Source organism: Nesoenas mayeri, assembly GCF_963082525.1.
Source record: "Nesoenas mayeri genome assembly, chromosome: 10".
NCBI classification, from domain to species: domain Eukaryota; kingdom Metazoa; phylum Chordata; class Aves; order Columbiformes; family Columbidae; genus Nesoenas; species Nesoenas mayeri.
The window spans coordinates 7,597,606-7,617,048 of NC_137560.1; positions in this window are offsets into that span (position 1 = coordinate 7,597,606).

Here is a 19,443-nt window from a genome sequence, read left to right on the forward strand (position 1 = left end):
AGTATTATTTAACATATAATAGATATTTAAAGAAACGCTTCTTCCCGTAAAGCATATGCATGGCTATCGACATCGTAAAGAAGAGCTTTTTGTCTTTAGCTCCTGAATGATGGGAACTCATAATGCAGTAAATTACACCAATATAAAAGTTCATGTACTCAGCTTTAACACGGATATTTTATTGTTATTAACACTATTGAAAGTGACATCCATCACAGTGACATGCACCCAAAAAGGAAAAAAAAGCCTGCTGTAGTTGTGTCTAATAACCCCAATTATGAAGCTCTTCTAATGCCTTTTTTATAACAGTTTTGCAGCTCTGTATTACTTCCTATTAATGTGATTTTTCTCCTATCTATAAATTTCTCAGGATTGCCTCTTCTCCTCCACTTTCCATAATCACCATTTATTATTCACATGCTTCCCATAAAACAAGAGTATAGGTGACAAAGGGAGATTGATGCTGACCTAGATACAGGCCCGCCCCCAGCTTTTTTCGTTCTTTCCCTTCAGCAATAATGTGCTCATTACAGTGTTGAAGAGGCTTTGTTAAAAGCTTTGTTCAGCTTCTCCTAGCAATTGGTGCTAAAAAAAATATCTCATCAGTTGAAACTTTGCTTGATCAGCAAAGGAGCTCTTGGGGAAGAGGTACTGGGAGGGACTCAAGACATAAACAAGAGGAAACTCCATCCTGCTGCCCTGTCAGCTCCAGAACTAATTTGGAGTGGCAAGGAAACACACCGGCAACACTCTCCGCGAAAGGAGGCTTCTCCATCCTCGCTGGCTACAGTGACTGTGTACATGATGATGATTTTGCTTACATAGTTTTGGGGCTTATTTTGATGATCCCACATTGAGCCTTTTCCATGGGCAGCTGAATACTCTAGAGGCTTCAAGGCTGCGGCACTTGTAAGTGCTCCTGGGGGCTTCAGTACTGGAAAGCAGCCCCCTCTCAGAGGGGACAGGTATGGACCAGCTCCTGCCTCACTCAAGTCAAGGGATTTAGGATAATCAGTGCTGGGCTGTGGGCTGCTTTGCTGTGGCTCTTTCTGAACAGCTTTGTGTGATTCTGTGCATTTCCCTGGAGTCTGCTGGGGCTTCCCAGCATGAGCAGCTCATTTCTGCCTGTCCAGGCTTCAAGGAGTGCAGCAGAATGTGCTTGTCCCCTCTGCATCCCTCCCTGGGCCAGGGGCCCTGTGAGGCAGGGCACATCTGCGACATCTGTGGGAACCTGGGGCAGCTGCGCAGTCGGGGGTCCTGAGGAGTGGACAGGTGGTGCCTAAGCAGAAGGGAAAACTACTTTCTTTCCCAGGAGTCAGTTAATTTTGTTTTCCGTCCTCCCATTGCTAAGAAAGCTTGTCCATGTTGGCCAGCACTGGTAAGGGGGCAGCGGGTTTCGGCAGCTCCAACTTGCTTGCCCTTGGTCAGCCTTTGCTTTTGCTCTGCTGGGAGACTCTTCTGCATAGCAAAGGATGTCTCATTATCTCTGAACGGAAATGCAGCTCATAGAGTCATTATCTTCTTACCATGTTAGCATACTTGTAATTAACCACAGAGCCTTTTTTTTTTTCCTCCTTTCTTCCAGTTCTTGCAGCTGTACCGCACTGAGCAACTGAGGCATGTCTGAAATAGAGCTCTGCCTTGAACTGAGTGTAACTCTGGTCTTCAGTGAAAACCAAAGGGAAAGGTCTAGCTCCCCCAAACAGGAGGAGGCATGGGAGGGAGCTGCTAACAGGCTCTTCTCTCTCTGCTTGTCCTCGCCTCTCCTTTCCCAGTCAGTCCATTGTATGAGCCCTGTACAAAGACCTGGTTTTTGGGGACACCTTTGCAAGCCATCCATGATGAAGTTGTCCAGGCAGCTGGCATGTGGTGCTGCTGGGGAAAGCGTTGAATAGCTTTCATAGCCCCTGAATTATGACTTTATTTATCCTGCAGAGTTTTGTGGAGTATGGTTTATGGTTGGTTCGGAGAAATTTTGTAATTTACATTTTTTGGTTTCCTAGTACCCTGAGTTTGTGGCTGTAATCATTAGTAATGAAAAAAAAATCAATGAGGAATGACTCTGAGTCTGTTTTGGTAGATGGGCTGTGCTTTGGTTAGTGAGGGAAAAGCTTACACTGAATGCCATGTTATGAGTGAACCATTGGTTTGATTGTCTCATTACTGCCCTGAAATGTTGTCTATGTGACCAATGCATAAAGCTTTTGTATGTGTGGATATATCCAACAACATAAGGGATGCGAAAGCATTTCTGAAGGCCTCTCAGAGGCCACCAGTTTGAACATCCTCCAAAACTTGTTGCTGATTCAAGGTAGCTGGGGCATTCCCAGGAAAGGCTTGTTTTTTCTCCACTGATTTTCCTGCCTCTGCCTATGGCTGGTGGGAGAGCAGGGCGCAGATGGAGTGGTTACTGGTAACTCTTCGCTGCTCTCAGGAGCCTGATCGTAGGGCTGCACCTTGGCTTGGGGATTGTATGTGACGTGGCCATGCAGGGGCAGAGCCAGGGACTTATGATGGCCGTCCCAGGGCTGCGAAGGTTGAGGACGCTTCTGTGGAACTGTGGGTCTGCAGAGCAGGAAACTCCCTCTTCCTCCTCCCCAGGAAACCACCAGAGGAAGCAAAGTCGGTGTTCACAGAGAAGGACCAGCGTGAGTGGGTGGTCTGGGAGGCAGCTGCACTGCCCCTGTTCACCTCGGTGCTGTTGGTCCTGCTCTTTTTGAGCAGAGCTGCAGAAGCTTGCTTGCCCCTGGGCTGCAGCCAGAGGGCTGTGCTGGAAAGGGCCTGCTCTGGCCGGAGAGCCCCCAGTCTGGCTCTGACCACCATGGCTGTGAGGCCTCTTGCTGCCAGCAGCACGTCTAGGTGAGGAAGGATTTCTCCATGCAGCAGGACACTGAGCAAAGCAAGGAGATGTCTGCAGGCTGGGCGGCTGCCTGGGCTTCCCAAGCAGTTTCTTGGGAAGTACTTGCTCATTTGATATGGCCTCTCCACGACCTGCCACTTGGGATTCTGAGCCCAGGCAGAAAGAGTAGTTGCTGTGCAGCCAGATAGTTTCATTTTTTTCAGGGAGATTAATCAGCTAGTGTTGACTGGGCCAGCCCCAGCACATGAGAAACAAGTACTTATGGCAACAAATGAGCTGTCAGCTGTCCCCTTCTGAGCCCACTGAAGGAGTTCAATGGACTTTTCCTCAGGCCCTTGGTACCTAGATGTTGTGTGCTGACATGTTACCTGTCTCAGTTCTTGAGGTATCTGTTGTAGCTTGTGTGATGGGCACACAGGTGTGTTAAGGGAGGACTGACCAGAGTTTGCGTATATTTTCAGGATCCCCTGCATCTGTGAGGAACAGCTCTGCTGCCAACTTCACAACACCCTCTCTTCCTCCACGGAGGAAAGACTTCTGAGCCTGCTGAGAGTCGCCCAGTTGTGTGGGACAGCGGCAGGATGTGACTACGGAGAAGTGCATATGCTTGTCTGCTAGGAGCCCCCACAGCTCTGCAAAGTGTTCTCAATAGCTACCACTGAGTCTTCAGAGTATGAATTTCTTGGGTCAGACACTGTACAGCTCATGCCTTGTTGGGCATTAGTGAATGGGAAATGGCATCTGGAAAGGAAACTTGGCTATACTAAGCAGATGATACTGGAAGTAAAAAATGAATTTAAAACCCATTATTTTAAGCCATGGCTTCATTTAGAGATGTTGAAGCCTGTGTGATGGGCATGTAGGTGTGTTAAGGGAGGACTGACCAGTGTTGGGGTACAATTTCAGGATCCCTCTGCTGCCAGCTTCATGGTGCCCCCTCTTCCTGCCATGGAGGAAAGACTTTTGTCAGGAGCACTAAATTAGGTGCTCCTGCTAGGCTGGAGATTTTGTGGCAATTGCTATATTGGGAAGAAAGACTGCATAATGTCCTTGGAGCTTCAGAAACAGAGTGTTCAGTGGTGCCACAGCTGCCCAAACACTTGTTCTGAAATCTGTGCCCAGCGCTGGCGCACGTGGACCTGTCTGTTCAGTTCTTCACTCATGGGCAGCGAGATTCTGCTCCTTCCCTCTGTGCGAGTCTCCTCTTGTTTCCTGTACTCATTTGTGACCTTCTTGGGAGGGCTGGAAGCCTCAGGGTTTTCCCTTGCGGGATGATTGCTCATCCTTGAATAAGATGTTTACTCTTGCCTGTAATTGCATAGGGCTTGAGCAGCACCAAACCCTAACTGTGCTTCCTTCCCATCTCATTGCTTTCATGTAGAGACATGGGTGTGTGAATTGCTTGGGGAGGTTCAAGTTGTGGCACGATAAGCTCCATCTCCAGGCACTTTCCCAATCTAGTTTGTCAGGAGCAGGTTCTGCTTCTTGTTGCCCGTTCATCGCAATCTCTAGCATACATCAGGGTCTCCTGGCCTTCCTCCACTGCTCTGCCCACCTCTGCCTCTCAGCACACTGGGGAACCAGCTACTGGTTTTAAAATTGGAGGGCAGGCATCCTTTGTTCCACTTTGAGAAATGAGGAGGTTTGGAGCAATGGAAGGGAAAGGACCATGAGTCTGTTCCAGTATTTATTTTGCTTATTGGAAAACAAAAAACATTTACCAGGCTGCTTTCAGAAACCAGCAATCCATAAGCTTGGTTTTCATTAAAAAGGCACTCGTTGTTCTTCCCCTGAGGATTTAGTGACATTTTTCAAAATTTTCTGTGCACAATAATTGTATTTTTTTTTTATCAAATTTTGTTTTGACTTTGTGACCGCAATAAAGTTTAGGAAGCTATTTTTTATTATGGGTTAAAAAATATTCTGTGGATTTGACTGCTTTCCTTGATTACTGGATCATACTGTGATTCTTCTCCCAGTTGCTACCCAGCATTGTAAATGCTGCTTTCAAACTCCGAGGGTTGTTCCCAAAATGGCTTGGAGAGCTACTGTCTGTATCATCCCTTGCTCAGCTCTGCTGCTGGGACCATGGCAGCGAAGGTTATGGATGGATGTCACGGGGAGAGAGAGAAGGTGGCGCCTGAGCCCCCTCCTCCTGCAAAGTCTGTCTCTTTCCTCTCTCTTTCACAGACTCCAGAAACGGAAGCGTTTGTTTCTGCTGGTTTAGTTTTACCTTCATTAGATCTCAGCATTGATCAGAAGTTAGTTAGTTAGTTACGTTTGTTGGTGTTTGTTTGTTTGTCTGGTCGTTTTTTTTGGTTGGTTGGTTTTGGTTTTGTGGTTTTTTGGTTGTTGTTTTGTCTCTTCTTATAGCACTTCAGAACTGAAAAATAAGGTGTCCTGGTGATGACATTAGAAGTCCTCCTGCAAAGCGAGTCCTAATACACCAATGTTAGTAGACTCCAGATGCTGTTTAGCATTGCTTCAGGGATGAGGACAGTGAGGAGAGAAGGTTTCCCCTTGAAAGATGATTCTTGGAAAATCTGTGCTTGCTTTGGAGACAGGGAATTGATCTTTGGGGTGGCACCAGAGAATATCTGGAAATGCGGAGATGACCTACAGAGACACCACGTGTCTGGTGTTTGCCATAACCTGGTCTCCAGCTCACTAAAAGCATGTGAGCAGAAGGTCAGGGGAATACGTCAGACATCCTAAGGGTCCTGTGTCCCCTGGGTACAGTCCCAGGGCAGCTGCCCGCACGTCACATCAATGTAAATCGTGTCTGTGTGTATTGAGAGGAAGCATCTCTTGGATGGAGGGGCCTACTCAGCTTCCAGGCTGGATTTGCTGCTGAGATGGGGAAGGTATGGTGGTCTTCCAGGAGCTGAACCACGGCTGTCAGGTCACTGGACAGCCTGCAGGTAGTGCTGCCTGTAGTGCCACTGTTTACCTCATCTAAATGTCAGCTCTGGGCTGTAAGGGCACAGCACTCATCTTATTACCAGTCAGCTGAGCCCTACAGCGTGACCCTGTCTTCTGCTAGAGCACCCCTGGGGTATCCTCCAAGGCACCTGAGAGATGGTCAGGTTAGGTTAACAAAATAACCCCTGCATGGATTTTTTCTTCCTTTCCTGGAGGGGCTGTTGCCTTTCCATTCTCCTAGGACACATGGTGGCATTTCATTCCTGTGAGGTCAACTGATTGTGGCTTTAACCTACCAGAGAACATGGATTCATCACTGCTTTACAGTGAGACTGGAGGGTTTTTTAAAAACATGCCAGAATTCATCCTTGGTTATGGATTATAAGGCAGACATGATCAAGTAAAATCTATGATGCTTCATATGGGAGGGAACTGAGAGCAGATGACTGTGTGAGATGGAAGATCATAGAGAAAAGAGCCTAAGTGTACTTATCTATGGCACAAAATTATTATAAAAAATTCAACTTCCTTTTCAGTTTATGGCTGGAGCTTTCATAACTAGCTATGTAAATAATGCACAAAGTATCTTGACTATTCTCCTGTGTGTTAAGCTGCTGCAGCCAGTGTAATTGCTTGCAAATATTGTGTGCCAACAGCAAGGGAAAAATTTGGTTTGCTCTGTATTTATTGCATTTCATTCAGTTTAGCCACTGGAAGCAGCTTGAGTCAGCTTTGCTTTGTGTCTCTCACACCCTTAACCCAAAGCTGCATTGTTTAGGTTCCTAGTAGAACTGGTTGGTGACCTTTTCAGATGATTATTTGTTAGTAAACGCCGCATCATGTAGGTGATGACTTTTAAGAGAGAAATGTAAATTTTGGTAAATTTTTTATGGCTACCTCTTGTGTACAGAGACACCTGCTCACTCCAGTACAGCCTGGGATCGGACACTCAAGCTGTGTGGTGTGAAAGCTCCTACCTCCAGATCCAGATCCCGCTGATCTTCAGCCTCTTTCCCACTCAGCTTTGGACTGTTGGCTTTTCTTCGATAGACATGTGGTGTCAGGTATGCTCTAAGCCCTTTTTTCAAAAGGCTTTAAACTTATACCACATCAAGTAGTTAAGTGATCAGTCCCTGAAATACACTGTAAAAAGGCAGGGTTTTTCTTTCGGAGTGATTTTTTTATTCATGACTGAGAGGGAATTCTGCCAAGAGATTAAGCAGGAAAAATGGTATCTGCTCTTGAATTGTGAAAGTTTGTGGCTCTGAGGGGGCTCTTTGAGACTGCTCTCAAGACCTGCCCACTCTTGCAACTTGCACTGAGCCAAAATGCTTCTCTCCATGACTGCGTGGCTGCTCCAGGGAGCCAGGCCTGGGCAACCGCGTGAGCTTTTTGGTCTGATTTAGCAATTAGTAACCAGTGCCTAAAATCATGGCATAAATTGAAGCACCTGAGAAGTCTGGGTTTGGGACTTGGTAGAGCATGGTTCTGCTTCCAAGTTTGCTAACAAACGGGCAACTGGAAGCAGCAGTTTGCCTCAGTTCCCCTATTTGCCTTTGAGCAAGGCATCTGGTTCACCGGAGTGAGCCCAACTGGTCTCAGGAGTGAAGTCCTGCCTGTTTAATCTGTAGGAGGGAAGAGCTGTGTGCACCATTTTTACTTTTTCTGTTGGGAAGTAAGTCTTTCACATCCAAAGTTGAAAAGCTCTCTTGTTTTTGTGTGTTAACACCCACAAACTGGAAAGGCCCAATCTCTTGCTTTTCCTGTCCCCAGTGCATTTTGTAGGGAGCTGCCTTTGCTTGGCCACGTCCAACAAAGGGCTGTATTTGGAAAGCTCTTCATGTCTGATGAGCCAAGCTCTGATTTGGATTTATGCACAGATTGTTTGAAGTTCAGGCATAAAACCTAGGAGGGTTGATTTTATTTTGCGTTTCCTTATTGAGGGGGGCTAGGAGGCCAGGCTGCCAGAATCAATTGGACTGACTTGTATATCTTCTCTCCTGAAGCCAGCTGACAGTTTTAAACCATCTTTAAATCAAACCTTTGCAGTTAAGATTTACTGGGAGCTTTTTACAAATGAAATGCAAAATCTGGTGCTCTCCACGCGGAAGACAAATTCTTGAATCTGGCTTCCTGTGCATTGACAGAAATGTGAAGCTTTCAGGTATATATTTACATGAACATGCTGCTGAACTCTGCAGTGGCGATAGACACTTCCAAATGGCCCTGCTCAGAAAGGAGCGGTATCTTAGTGTTTGAAGGCAGATCCTGCGAGCCTCGTAAATTTATGGTAATGAGGGCCCAGAAGTGGGTGAATGGGACAGGTACCTATAAATATAATGAGCTAGTCTTGCACGTAGAATAGCTACATCCAGCTTTATAAATAACAGCAGCCTTTTAGGTTTCCTAGGAGGTCTGGCAGCCTTACAAATGCGTGTGCTGCTAGTTGTCTGAGACCAGACATCAGAAAGCTGATCATGAGTGCTGTTGGCCCACCATCTCTTTTTCCCTGCCCCCATTCCCTCTCTCTTGGTGTGGTTTGTGGTGGGTTTTTGTTGTTGTTGTTTTGTTTTTTCTTTCTGTTTTTGGTTCCTGAAACACAGACCCTGCCTGGTCTGCAACCTCTCGCTGTTGCTTGCTGAAGATGAATGATTCATCAGGCTCAACCTGATAAAATTGTGCAAGCCAGTCACCAAAGTTAATCAGACCAAAAGGAAGGAGAGCAAAGAAGGGAAAAACAAACAAACAAACAAAGGCCCAGAGCTAGTTCTAATTTTTGAACCTCCCCTGGGAATGTAAAAATGCATCTATAATGGTCTCAGCCCAGGTTCTCCATCCTCCTCCAGCCTTCATTGGGAAATCTGTAAGCAACCCAGGCGATGGGTTTTGAAGTGCAACTTCCGATGTTGCAATGCAGAAGGGCATGATTCAACAGGCCCCCGACTGCTGTCCGACGGCTCATTCATGGCGCCTTATTTATTAATAGTGCCGGGGAGCAGGCGGCTGCGGTTGCAACCTGCTAATCACTTCCACTCGGATTTATTGTGTCACACCAGCAAGGGTTGAGGTGAGGGGGCCGAGGAGCTGCTGACATGAATCATGCGGTGCTCTGCTGTGCAATTAGGAAGGAGCCCTGTGGTTCTCGGTGCACTGGCGAGATTTCTCAGGCCTGAAACATAACGAAGACTGCCACCCCTTCAGCAGGGAATTAGCATCATCCTTGCTGATCCTCAAGGAGGCTGAGCACTCACTGGAGGCTGGGTTGCTTCGGATCAAGGGGAATTGGGGCATGAGCAGACAGAGCAAGGCTGATAGGTCACTGCCGTAGCGGGGAGAACAGATCTGGGAGAAGGAAGAGTGGGAGATGGGAGGCTCTGTGTGAAGCCATCACTCCCTATCTGCTGTGTGGCTGCAATAGTCTTGCTCACGTCCACCGTGTGGCTAAACGGAGACAGGGTTGCGCCGGCGGTTGCAGCGGGGAGCGCCTCTCCCCTGCCTGTTTCCTGTGATGCTCAAGGGCTCCCCAGGCTGCTGCTTCCACGTCTCCAGTTTCTCTCAGCTGGTTGCAGCACTTGCGTTGGCAGCGGGTGCTGCACAGGACTCGGCAGCTTCAAGCCCAATGTGGCCACAGGCCCCTCTCGGCCACCTGTGCTGTTGGGGGTCGGCGAGAGAGGATCACCCTTGCAGTCACCTTTCATGCCAGTCTGTCTGGCTGTTCTCTGCATCCTTGGTGCTTTTGGCTTCAGGAATTGTGCCGAGCTCTTAGTGAGCGTGAGGATATTTGTTAAACCATGAAACCTTCACACCACCAATAGCCTTGTTCTGGAGTGAAGAGTCTAATTAGCCACTGAGAATGCTTCAAGGGATTTCATCAAATGATCCCGTGATTCTTTCTAGCCTTTGAGTCCATGTTACAGTAGAGAGGCATTCCCTTTACTCCCTCTCATTTTAGGTTAATTTTAGTTCAGTTCGGGTTTGGTATATTTGGTATTTGACAATATTGTATCAAAACATCTCCACATGATTTTAATTTAGAATTAGCTTACTGTGATACTGTCAAGAGAAAACCACATGCCAGACCCTCAGCTGCTGTGAATCAGCAACAGTCCATTGATTTCGGCTGGGCAGCACTGATTTATTCCAGCCGAGGATCTGGCCCACCCTTATTTAAAAGGAAAACCCATTTTGTCACCCTGGTTACTGAAACATTGCATATCAAGATGGGATGTGTTTAAACCACCTCCTTTTTGCTTTTCACCACTTGTGTCATTTTGTTTGTAGTTTCCACTACTCCTCATTTTTTGCTGGGGCAGTGAAACTTTTCTGTTGGAGATTATTTCACTCTAAGCTCACAAGCCTTGGCACAGCTGAATTCTGGGAGGATGGGTTTAATGTTGCACTGAATATGAAAAATTATATTATATTCTGCAAAATAGGGCTTCTTGCTGTAATATTCTAGTTCTTGCGTGTAACCTTCACGCTATACAAGGTGGGGGGGTGAGGGGAATGTTTCCTACTGTTCTCTATTCATATGATGCTTGAAGAAGCCAAGAGTTGATGTGTGATCGCACTCTTCAAGTCGGAGAGCACCTGAAGAGCTGGGTACCTCTTGAGACAGATAAGAGGATTTCAGCCTGGCTCTTGTGCAACTACGCGGCAAGAATTACCTTTCATGGGCTAAATGAGAGTAACTTCATTCTTGTGAAAAAGCATTTGCTTTCCACAGCAGAGTTGTATTTTTCTGTTGGCGCTGTCAAACTCCTTTGTTAAAACGCCACGGGTGGCAGCTGCATTATCCACTGCATCCCTTCCTTATGAGGCGAGACACGATTGCATGTGGGAGAGGGAGAATGAGCCCCCCTCTGATTTCTGATCCAAATAGCCTCAGGAGCTCTTACACCTGGCTCAGGGCAGGTTTGTGCATCAAGACGGTCCACATGTTTGGCAGAAATCCTCTTGAAGTTAGTGGCTTCTGCCTAGGTGATGTTGCGACATCAGCTACTTTCCTATGACAAGAGGAAGGAACCCCCTTTTTGACAGGTAACAGGAAAAACAGCAATGTATAATGTTATAGGTTGGGTGTAACTGCCACCCCTCATTTACTACAGTTGTAAGAAATTATTTATGCTCCTTTGTAGAATCAAGGAGCTGAAACAATGGTGGCCTCCACCCCAGCACACGTCACTACCCAAAACAAAGGCACAGCCCGCATAGGTGTGGGCAGGTCTCCCTGGCTACTGCTGGGAGGAAAGGCAGCTAGGGGAGGGCCCTAGGCAGAGCAGCAGTCAGTGCGTTGTGGGCTGACTGGTGGTGAAAAAGAAGCTGTGTCTGGCATGGTGAGGAGAGGTTTTGTACCTGCTTCCTACACGAGCAGGATTTCTGCAGGCAAATAACTGGCACTGCTGAAAGGCAGAGTCTGCATGGAGTCAACCCAAGGCTCTGGTTATCCACTTGTCTGAAAGAAAGTCACTAAAGAAAATGAACTGAGTTGGAAAACAGAAGGCATTGGCAGGAGAACAGCCTGTTACCGGAATATATTCGTTGTGTAGCAGTAAATGGTGGAGCCTGATTTGCCTGGCCCTGTGCAAATCCCACTAAGCATTTACAAACCAAGAAGTGATGACTGACGCAGAGCAGAGGGGCAGCAGGGGGAGAGTGAAGTGCATTAAATCTCTAATTTTCATTTGACTCAGTTCCAGGATGACACAGTCCACCCTAGATTAAAAATAGCTACGGAAAGGAGTAGAACACTTCTTTTTTAAATCAAGCTTCTGGATATCTTTTGGGAGCATCACAGGTTTGATTCAGTCTCCTTATTTAGCTTCTATGCCAGCCTGTCATTGGAATTGAACCATCACAGCTGAAGTAATACTGTGATGACTCGCAGCTGTCACAGAGACCTTGGGCTGCCTTCCTCATTTTAACATTAAACTGTAAGGAAAACTTAGCAGTATCCTTGTTTTTCTCCAGAAATGCTTTTCTTCCAGAGGTCAGAGGCAGTAGGGCCTGTTTTGGGGGCTAAGAGGTGTGACGTCTGTCTCTCAGTGTAAGCTTTTGGAAGGGCTGTTGGGAGTGAGGACTGATGCTTGCTGTGACTTTCCATCGCTTCTTTTAGTTGCCTTTGCAGGTGCGTCAGTAGAAACACCTACCCACTGTCCTTTTGAGTCTGGTTTGTGAAAAAATACATCCTGCATCACTGCTGCCTGTGTGTGGAAGAGAATTTAAAGATACTAACTTCCAGGTTTTTTTTTTTCTTTTTTGTACGTTTGTGGAAATAAGTAGTAGCTTAGAAATGAGATCTAATTACTTCTTCACACCAAGTTGCAGCAGAAGTGCAGACCTTGTTAGAAAAGCCTCCCCTGCAAGAGCCCCCCAGAGGAGACAGTTGTGAGTGAGCAAGGTGGGGTTGTTACTGTTGGGGTACAGAGTTGTGTGATCATGGGAGCCTGGATACAGAAGCCCCTGGGACACCCCATTACTGCCCAGGACATCTGGGTAGGTTTTCTGACTCCCTTATCTCCTCTCTGCTTGCATTGGGACTGTAGCAAACTCCCTTGCTCTGCAACAGTAAATGTGATCTCTTAAAATCATCAGCTGTGGCTTGTGTGAACTGGTGTAACCGTGGGATGAACAAACCTTTGCCTGTTCCTGCTACTGGAAGATCTGCCAGGTTCATTGGGGGAAAGTTGACTTTGCCCCTCCTCAGCGAGGTTAGAAGGGAGTTAATAACTCCTTTCGCCAGTGGCGTGGAGCTGATAAAAACTTGAACTGGCCCAGCTCTTTGAAAGCCGTGGCCTCATCTTCATGGGCTCTTCAGCCTCCTGGCTGAGAGAGGGAGAGCAGATGAGCAGTTTGGTGGACAAACCGAAAAATAAGGCAGAAAGGGCAGGAACCCCGTCTTGAAGAGATGGCAAATGAGGAAGAAGAGATTTAGCCCCAAACTTTGCCTTTGTTCAACTGGCATTATCTCCAAGTAATCTCATCAACTAAAACCGTCAAGTTAAGTAAAAAATCACTGCTTTGAAACAGTTGGGGATTTGAAACCCACAGGCTTTTTATTGCTAGAATTATTTGAGGATTTGAATAGCTTCATATGTTTATTCTGTGAATTTACTGTTTTCTGTAAAACCGAGCTAATTACCCAGGTTTCTTATGGTCGGATAGGACTGACCGTGCCACATCCAAGGGTTGAGCGGTGCCTCACAGAAGAGTGTGGCTGGAAACAGACTGGTCTGGCTTTGCCAATTCTCTCCAAGCGTTGTTGATGGCCCTGTGGTGTATTAGAAATGCTGCTGTAGGATGTTTCATGCTGCTGCAGACCAGAAGAAAAATCTTTTCTAGGAACTCAAGCCCAAATAACATCACCAATCCACGTATTTCTTGGTTTCCTCTGTTATCTCCTGGTGCTGCCTCACACTACTGTCTCTCCCCCACCCTTTAGGGAGGCTGTGGTTGTTCCCTGTGTGTGAGCGATGGAGTGTTAGACGCTTCCTTGTAAGGAGCGTGCACTGGCCTTACCTGCTGCTGCTTTGTCTTGCAGGAAGCGTGACTTGCACAGATCCTGCTGCTTATCTCGTGTGGGAGGCAGAGAACGTCTTCGTCCGGCAGTGAGGTAGGAGTGACCACTTTGACGCAGAGATGGGGCTTTTCAGCGGGCGGCAGGGCTTTTGCTGCTGCTGTTTGTCGTGATGTGCAAAGCACTCCCATCAGAGATAGGAGCCTCTCGGGCTAGGCATGCACAGATAGATAGGGATTGTTCTAAAGAGAAAAAAAAAGTTAGATAACAGGAAAGCTGTGAAAAGCTGCAGAGAATCATTGACTGTCCCATGTCCTTTTGGTGGGCTGATGGTACACGGGCCCAGCAAAGTCAGTTCACTGTGCAGAAAATGAGTTTCTCAAGAGAATAAGTATCTAGTGCTCCTTCAGCTCAAAATATCTGCATTTGGCACATCATTGCAATAGTCTAACATGCACTCAGCATATGCAGCCAGAGAAGATGGCCGAGCTTGTCATTGCCATAGTGGTTTTTTGTTCCATTATTTTTCTGCCAGTTCAGTGAACTGAATTGGCTCATGGAATCATCTCTAGTGCCAGAATCATCAGTGTACAGAGTAACAGTGGAATCAAGGCTGGCCCTTCTGACAGCTGTTAGATTAAGCCATCTGCTCTGGTTTACTCAGTCCTGGTGCTGCTGCTTCTCTTTGCAGGTGGATCCCTGGGATCTGTTAATTTCTGCAATTTGCAACAGTTCTTCATGGTGAATGAAGAGGTAGAGATTGTGCTTTCCAGTGCGATCCACGTGGCACTGTTTGCCACTGCTGAACCTTTGTGTGAAAGCACACAAACAGGTGGGTAGCTCACAGCTGAAAGGGGACTCCCAAAGTGAAGGAGAGGAAAACAAGGAGCATCTAGTGTGTGTTGCTGCTCACAGAAGCTGGCCCTGCAGTAAGGATTGATTAACATTTAACTTACATGGGTTTATTAACCTTCATGGGTTTATTTTCCATCATGGACAAGGAGTGGGCTTCAGTCTGGATTGTTTAATCCAGTTTGTGCTCTCTGCATCCTGGGGTTGAGATTGCAGCACCTCCTCAGCACAGCACCTGAGCTCTTAAAGCCATTGCCAGACTCCTGTAGCTCTTATTGGAGCTTGGGTTTCACCTCCTGTTCTTCAGGCTAACTGTGTGAGGTGGATGGAAATTGCAGGGTTACCTTGCATGCATTTTTTTCTTTTTGACGTTTCATCATATCTCCCTGCTTGCAGGTAGGCTGTTATAGCTGGAAACAGCATGAAACTTTGGACGGGGAGGGCTTTGTAAAGTAGTTAAGGATTAGGAAGAAGTGGGTAGATCGCCTGGGGAGCTCGTGGTGCCTGTCCCTGGAAGCTTTTAGGAAGAGGCTGGCTATAGCTTCAGCCATGCTACACTACAGTGGCACCTGTTTTAAGATGGGATGTGAACTGCTTGTCTTTGCACCATTCCTTCACCTCTACTTTGCAAACAGTGCTTGGAATATTGCAAGTGTATGAATAACCACATAAGAAGTATGTGGAAAGAGCTGCTCTTGGTATTCTGGGTTTGAGCTTCCACACAAGAGCTCCAAATAAGTGAGCAAGAAGACAACACACATTCTCTTAGCGGTGGGTACCCTTTGCTGAATGGGCATGGGCAGCGAACCTGTGCAGAAACTGTTAGTAATACTTGTGAGGTCTGATGTGGTCTCACTCAACCAAAGGCTTTATGCTATATGTGAATGCAGTGACTTTACTTTCTAATACCTGGTTGGCTTTAGAAACCATCTGCTTTTTTTATCTTGTTTTCTTTCATGGAGCCAACATTTCTTGTTGGTTTGGGGTGTTTTAGTGACTAGAGAGGAATGTAGACTTCTCAGAAGCACAGGAACTGTTTTGCTCTTTAGCGGTGTTCCTCCACGGTGCATGGACAAAGAGGAGATCTGAGTGGAAAGAATCAGTCATGAGGCTAAGGAGAGCCGCAGGCATGAAAGAAAGTCTTAGAGACAGGATGGAGTGGCAGAAAAGCAGCGTTTTCTCAAGGGGTCTTTGCATTGCATGAAATGAGATGATCCTGCTGCATTTTCTACAGTAGGTAACCACATGTTTTGTGTGTGCTTTGCTTGTTCTTTGTGACCCAGAAGGTGTTTCTCTTCCCAGCCCTTAGCTCTTTCTTTGCCCTGAGTCTTTCGATTTGTTCTTTCTTGCTACCCCTTTGACACCTCAGAACAACCAATGCTGGCCAGGCTGTGAAACAGAAGCAGCTGCAACATGGGGCCTCCCCAGCAGGTGTCCGGTCCTGGTTCTGTTCCGTGTCTGTGCACACATCTGGAGGAGCCAGTCTGCTCTTCAGCAAGCCAGAAGTCATCTGCAATTTACCTCCTGTGACACTGAGTCACAGGAGAGAGGAAGGTCTTGATTCACTGTCGCATGGGAAATACTCTCGTCCGGACTTCCTTTAGCATTTCCTCACTGAGACGTCAGTTCAGCGAAGCATATGATTAGAGTTTGAGCTGCTGTCTAGACCTCACTATCCCCCTCAACATGACAGAAAATGTCCTTGTGGCACTGTGGTTGCTTCCTGAGGAAGTGTCAACTATTTCAAGTGGAGTTGATTGCGTCGATATTCCCCATTTGAGGCAAATACTAAAATTACTTTATTAAAAATCACAACTCTGGCAGGTTTATTTTTTCCTTTTCTGTTTTTGCAAACTCTGTCACTTCATTAGTGGGGAAATATGCATGTATGATGGAGAGGATTCTTTTTTTCCCTGCTGCCAAAAGAAATACAGCATTTTAGAGAGAGAGAAAAGCTTCCCATTGGTTTCATCAGTAGTTGAAACTTCAGAAAAAGTATCTCTCTTTTATTTTTTCTGCCATTTTGGAGGAGATTTTCCACTTAGAGCCATTTTCTTGGAGGTGCTGACCAGCTCTGCCTTGGCTTTGGTCTGAAAGTGTCTCTGATGGACAAAACTGTCCTGGAAATGTCTCTAGAATAGCCCTTCCTGTGAGATTTTGGCTTCCTGCTGAGCTGACAACGCAGTGGATTCGGTGGGATTTCCCCCGTGCTGAGGGGGACGCGCTGTGGCTGCACTGTAACTGAAGTTTCAGGCTCCTCCTGAGCACAGGACGAATCTGTGAAGACCACGGTCTACTTAAATACTTGAGGTTTTCACACTTGAGCGTTTTACTAGCAGGTATTATGTTAAATCCTTCACAGGTGGAAGGCAGCCTTTAGATTTGTCAATCTTATGAAAGCAATTTACTGTATGGAGTATTGCGCTGGGACCCCAGAGAACTATTTTGGGAAAACTACTAATATAACACCAGCCATCTGACTGTGCTGGGCAATGTTGTTTCGCTCCTTTATTCCCTCTTTAATCCAGTGTTGGTTCACCTATGGCAGGTAGTACAGCTGGAGGTGCAGTGATGGTGTCACTCAGACATGGAGTGCTCTGGATGCCTGTCTCAGGCAGTTCAGACAGGTTTCTTTGTTTCCTCCCTTCCCAATGAAAAAGCTGGAGCCTTGTTGCTCCAGTTGTGTGGAATTGGGTTGGGACTCAGAGAACCGGTTCATTTTACATTTGTGCACCAACTGCCATTTGAAGGTAGCGGTTCAGTGTCATTCAAGGTGATGTTGAGTCCCTAAAGCCTCTTTCTAAGTCCCTGGTGCCTTATGTTGCTCTTCCTGAGATCTGCTGTGCTGCAGACTTTGCTTTTATGGAGTGTGCCAGGCTGCAAGGTGCAGCCTGCAGCTCAGATCACATTTACAGAGGGCTCACACTAGATTTAAGCCTATATTATGTTTGTTCCTCTGTGATGCTTATATTTGTCTTGTACTTTGTCTGGGAATTTGGATTGTGTGTCTTGGCTGGACTCTGCTATATACATTTAATCCCAGCTTCTTTGCTCTCCTGCAGGGACTCACTAGGGAACAGGAAGTAAATGGAGTGTCTTGTAGAGACGACTTGGAGGGAGAGCTGACTTCCAGCCAAAAACCCCATCCAGCTACAAAAGCAGCTGTTTCAGCCCGAAGAATTTGTAAGCAGAATTATTTTCTTAGCACCTCATCACGCTTCCTGCAGGAGCTTGGGCCGTCAGACAGGTTTTCCATCCTGGTCGGCTAGGAAACACGAGGTGCTTATTTAGATAAGTTGTTGAATACTGCTTGATGATGGCAAGGCTGAGAGGGCTGTGTGGGTGAGGGGGTAGAAAAGTCTTGAGGCATAAAAGTGGAACATTTGGGCCAAATCAACACTGGAGCTTTGGAGTCAAGTTCCAGCCTTTTTCCTGTCCCTGCTGATTCCAAGCCCCAACTAGAGCAGGTTTGCTCACTTTTGCAGCTGGGTCTGGCAGATGTGTGTGTGCCTCAGGAACAGCAGAAAGCAGGAATTTTCCTAGGCTGTGACGCAGTCTACCTGGAGGACTGGCTTTGTCCTCGCTCCAGGGCAGGGACAGGGGGTCCCAGCTGTCCAAGCACTGATCCTGTCTGGAACCTCTTCGGCACTGAGAAGTACCTGGCATTAAAAAGAGAGAATGTCATTTGGAAGAGATTAATTGTCACAGGAAAGTAGAGAGATCTGCTCCCTATTGCTTACATACAGGTCCTACTGTCAGTTATCTTATGGAAAAAAAAATCCTCCAGATCTTGACAACAGACATAAGGAAAACACATTAACACATTTGTTTGATCTAACAGCACAGTTAAACATAGTGGGCTGGTTCCCCTTTGCTCTTGTTTCCCCATTGTTCTGGAGTGGGGAAATTCCTGATCTCAGCTCTCAGACATGCCATCTTTGCCAAGCCTCATCTTGCCAACATGGCTTGTGTTGAGGCTGTGTCCTGGAGACAGACCATGGTGCCACAGTTCACAGAGAGATACAGGTTATCCTTTTCTGCCTCTTTATGCCTTTGCAAGGCCCATGAGACTCTAACTTACATTCTCAAATTCTCAGTTTCCAGGTTGGTCCCAGCTGGATCTGTTGTACCCTGCTTCAGCCTCCAGAAAGCCTGTGTCATGGGACAAGAGACCTTTCAGTCACTGTTCAAGCTTGGCCCACATTCTTGGGTAAGGGGTAAATCTGCCTTTGTTTCTCAAACGTAGCAGTAAGCAGCAAGGTCAGAGTCGTGGATGGCAGCACAACCATGTAGTGCGGGGTTACTGAGGGTACGTGTCCTCATCCTGCCTGCATATGTCTGCCCGTGGGGAACAGTTACAAAATTGTTTCTCTGCAATTTTGATGGCACTTGCTGTCTTTTATTGCACTCCCTTATATTCATAACTTTGGTTGATGTAATTGAAGAACAATGTTAAAAGTAGTCAACTGCCACCAGCCTGGCTGGCTGGCTGTTCCAGGCCGCCATTCCAGAAAGCTCCAGAAGCAGGATTCTGGGGGAAAGTTGCTTGTCCTGAGCTGAGGTTTTATTGCTATCAGCAAGCCTTAATTACAAAGTAAATGTTACTTCTGGACATGATTGTCTGAATTCTTACGGCACCCTTACGCAGGCAGCAGGATGCAGCGTTTGTTTCTTCCTGGCCGAAACTGTCGAGTATCATTTGCGGTGTCAGCCTAAATGCAGGGGTGAATTTCATTGGGTAAAGTGATGCCTGTGTATGGATGAAAAACAGATGGAAGCGTAATGTGAGCTAGCAGCTAGAAATTAAAGTTATATAAATGTAAGCTAGAAACAAGGTACATGGTTTTAACAGTGACTATTTAACTGTTGGCACCAGTTACCAAGGTATACAGTGTTTCTTCTGTCTCTTGAAGCCACGGAAGAAACTGAGTCTTGCTATCTCAGCCAGAAGAAATCTGGGATATCAGATGAAATTCAAGAACATTTTTATGCAGGTGACCAATACGAACATTCCTGCTGCCCCTCTAAGACTCTAGAAATCTAAAAATATTAGTTTTAAAGGCAGTTGGTATTCTTTAGAATAAATATTGCTGTTCTGCAACAATCCCTTTTTCCATTTTCTTAACACTGTTTTCGTAACATCTTACTCTGAGTTGGTGGTTGGCAATCAAACTGGTGGTAAGCTCTGTTCCTTAAGTGCCTTGATATGTCTGTATAATGTGGACTGGTGGTTTATACCCAGATGTGAAACAGAGGTTGGTCTATGAAGAGGCTTCATGCTGAGGTGGTGACT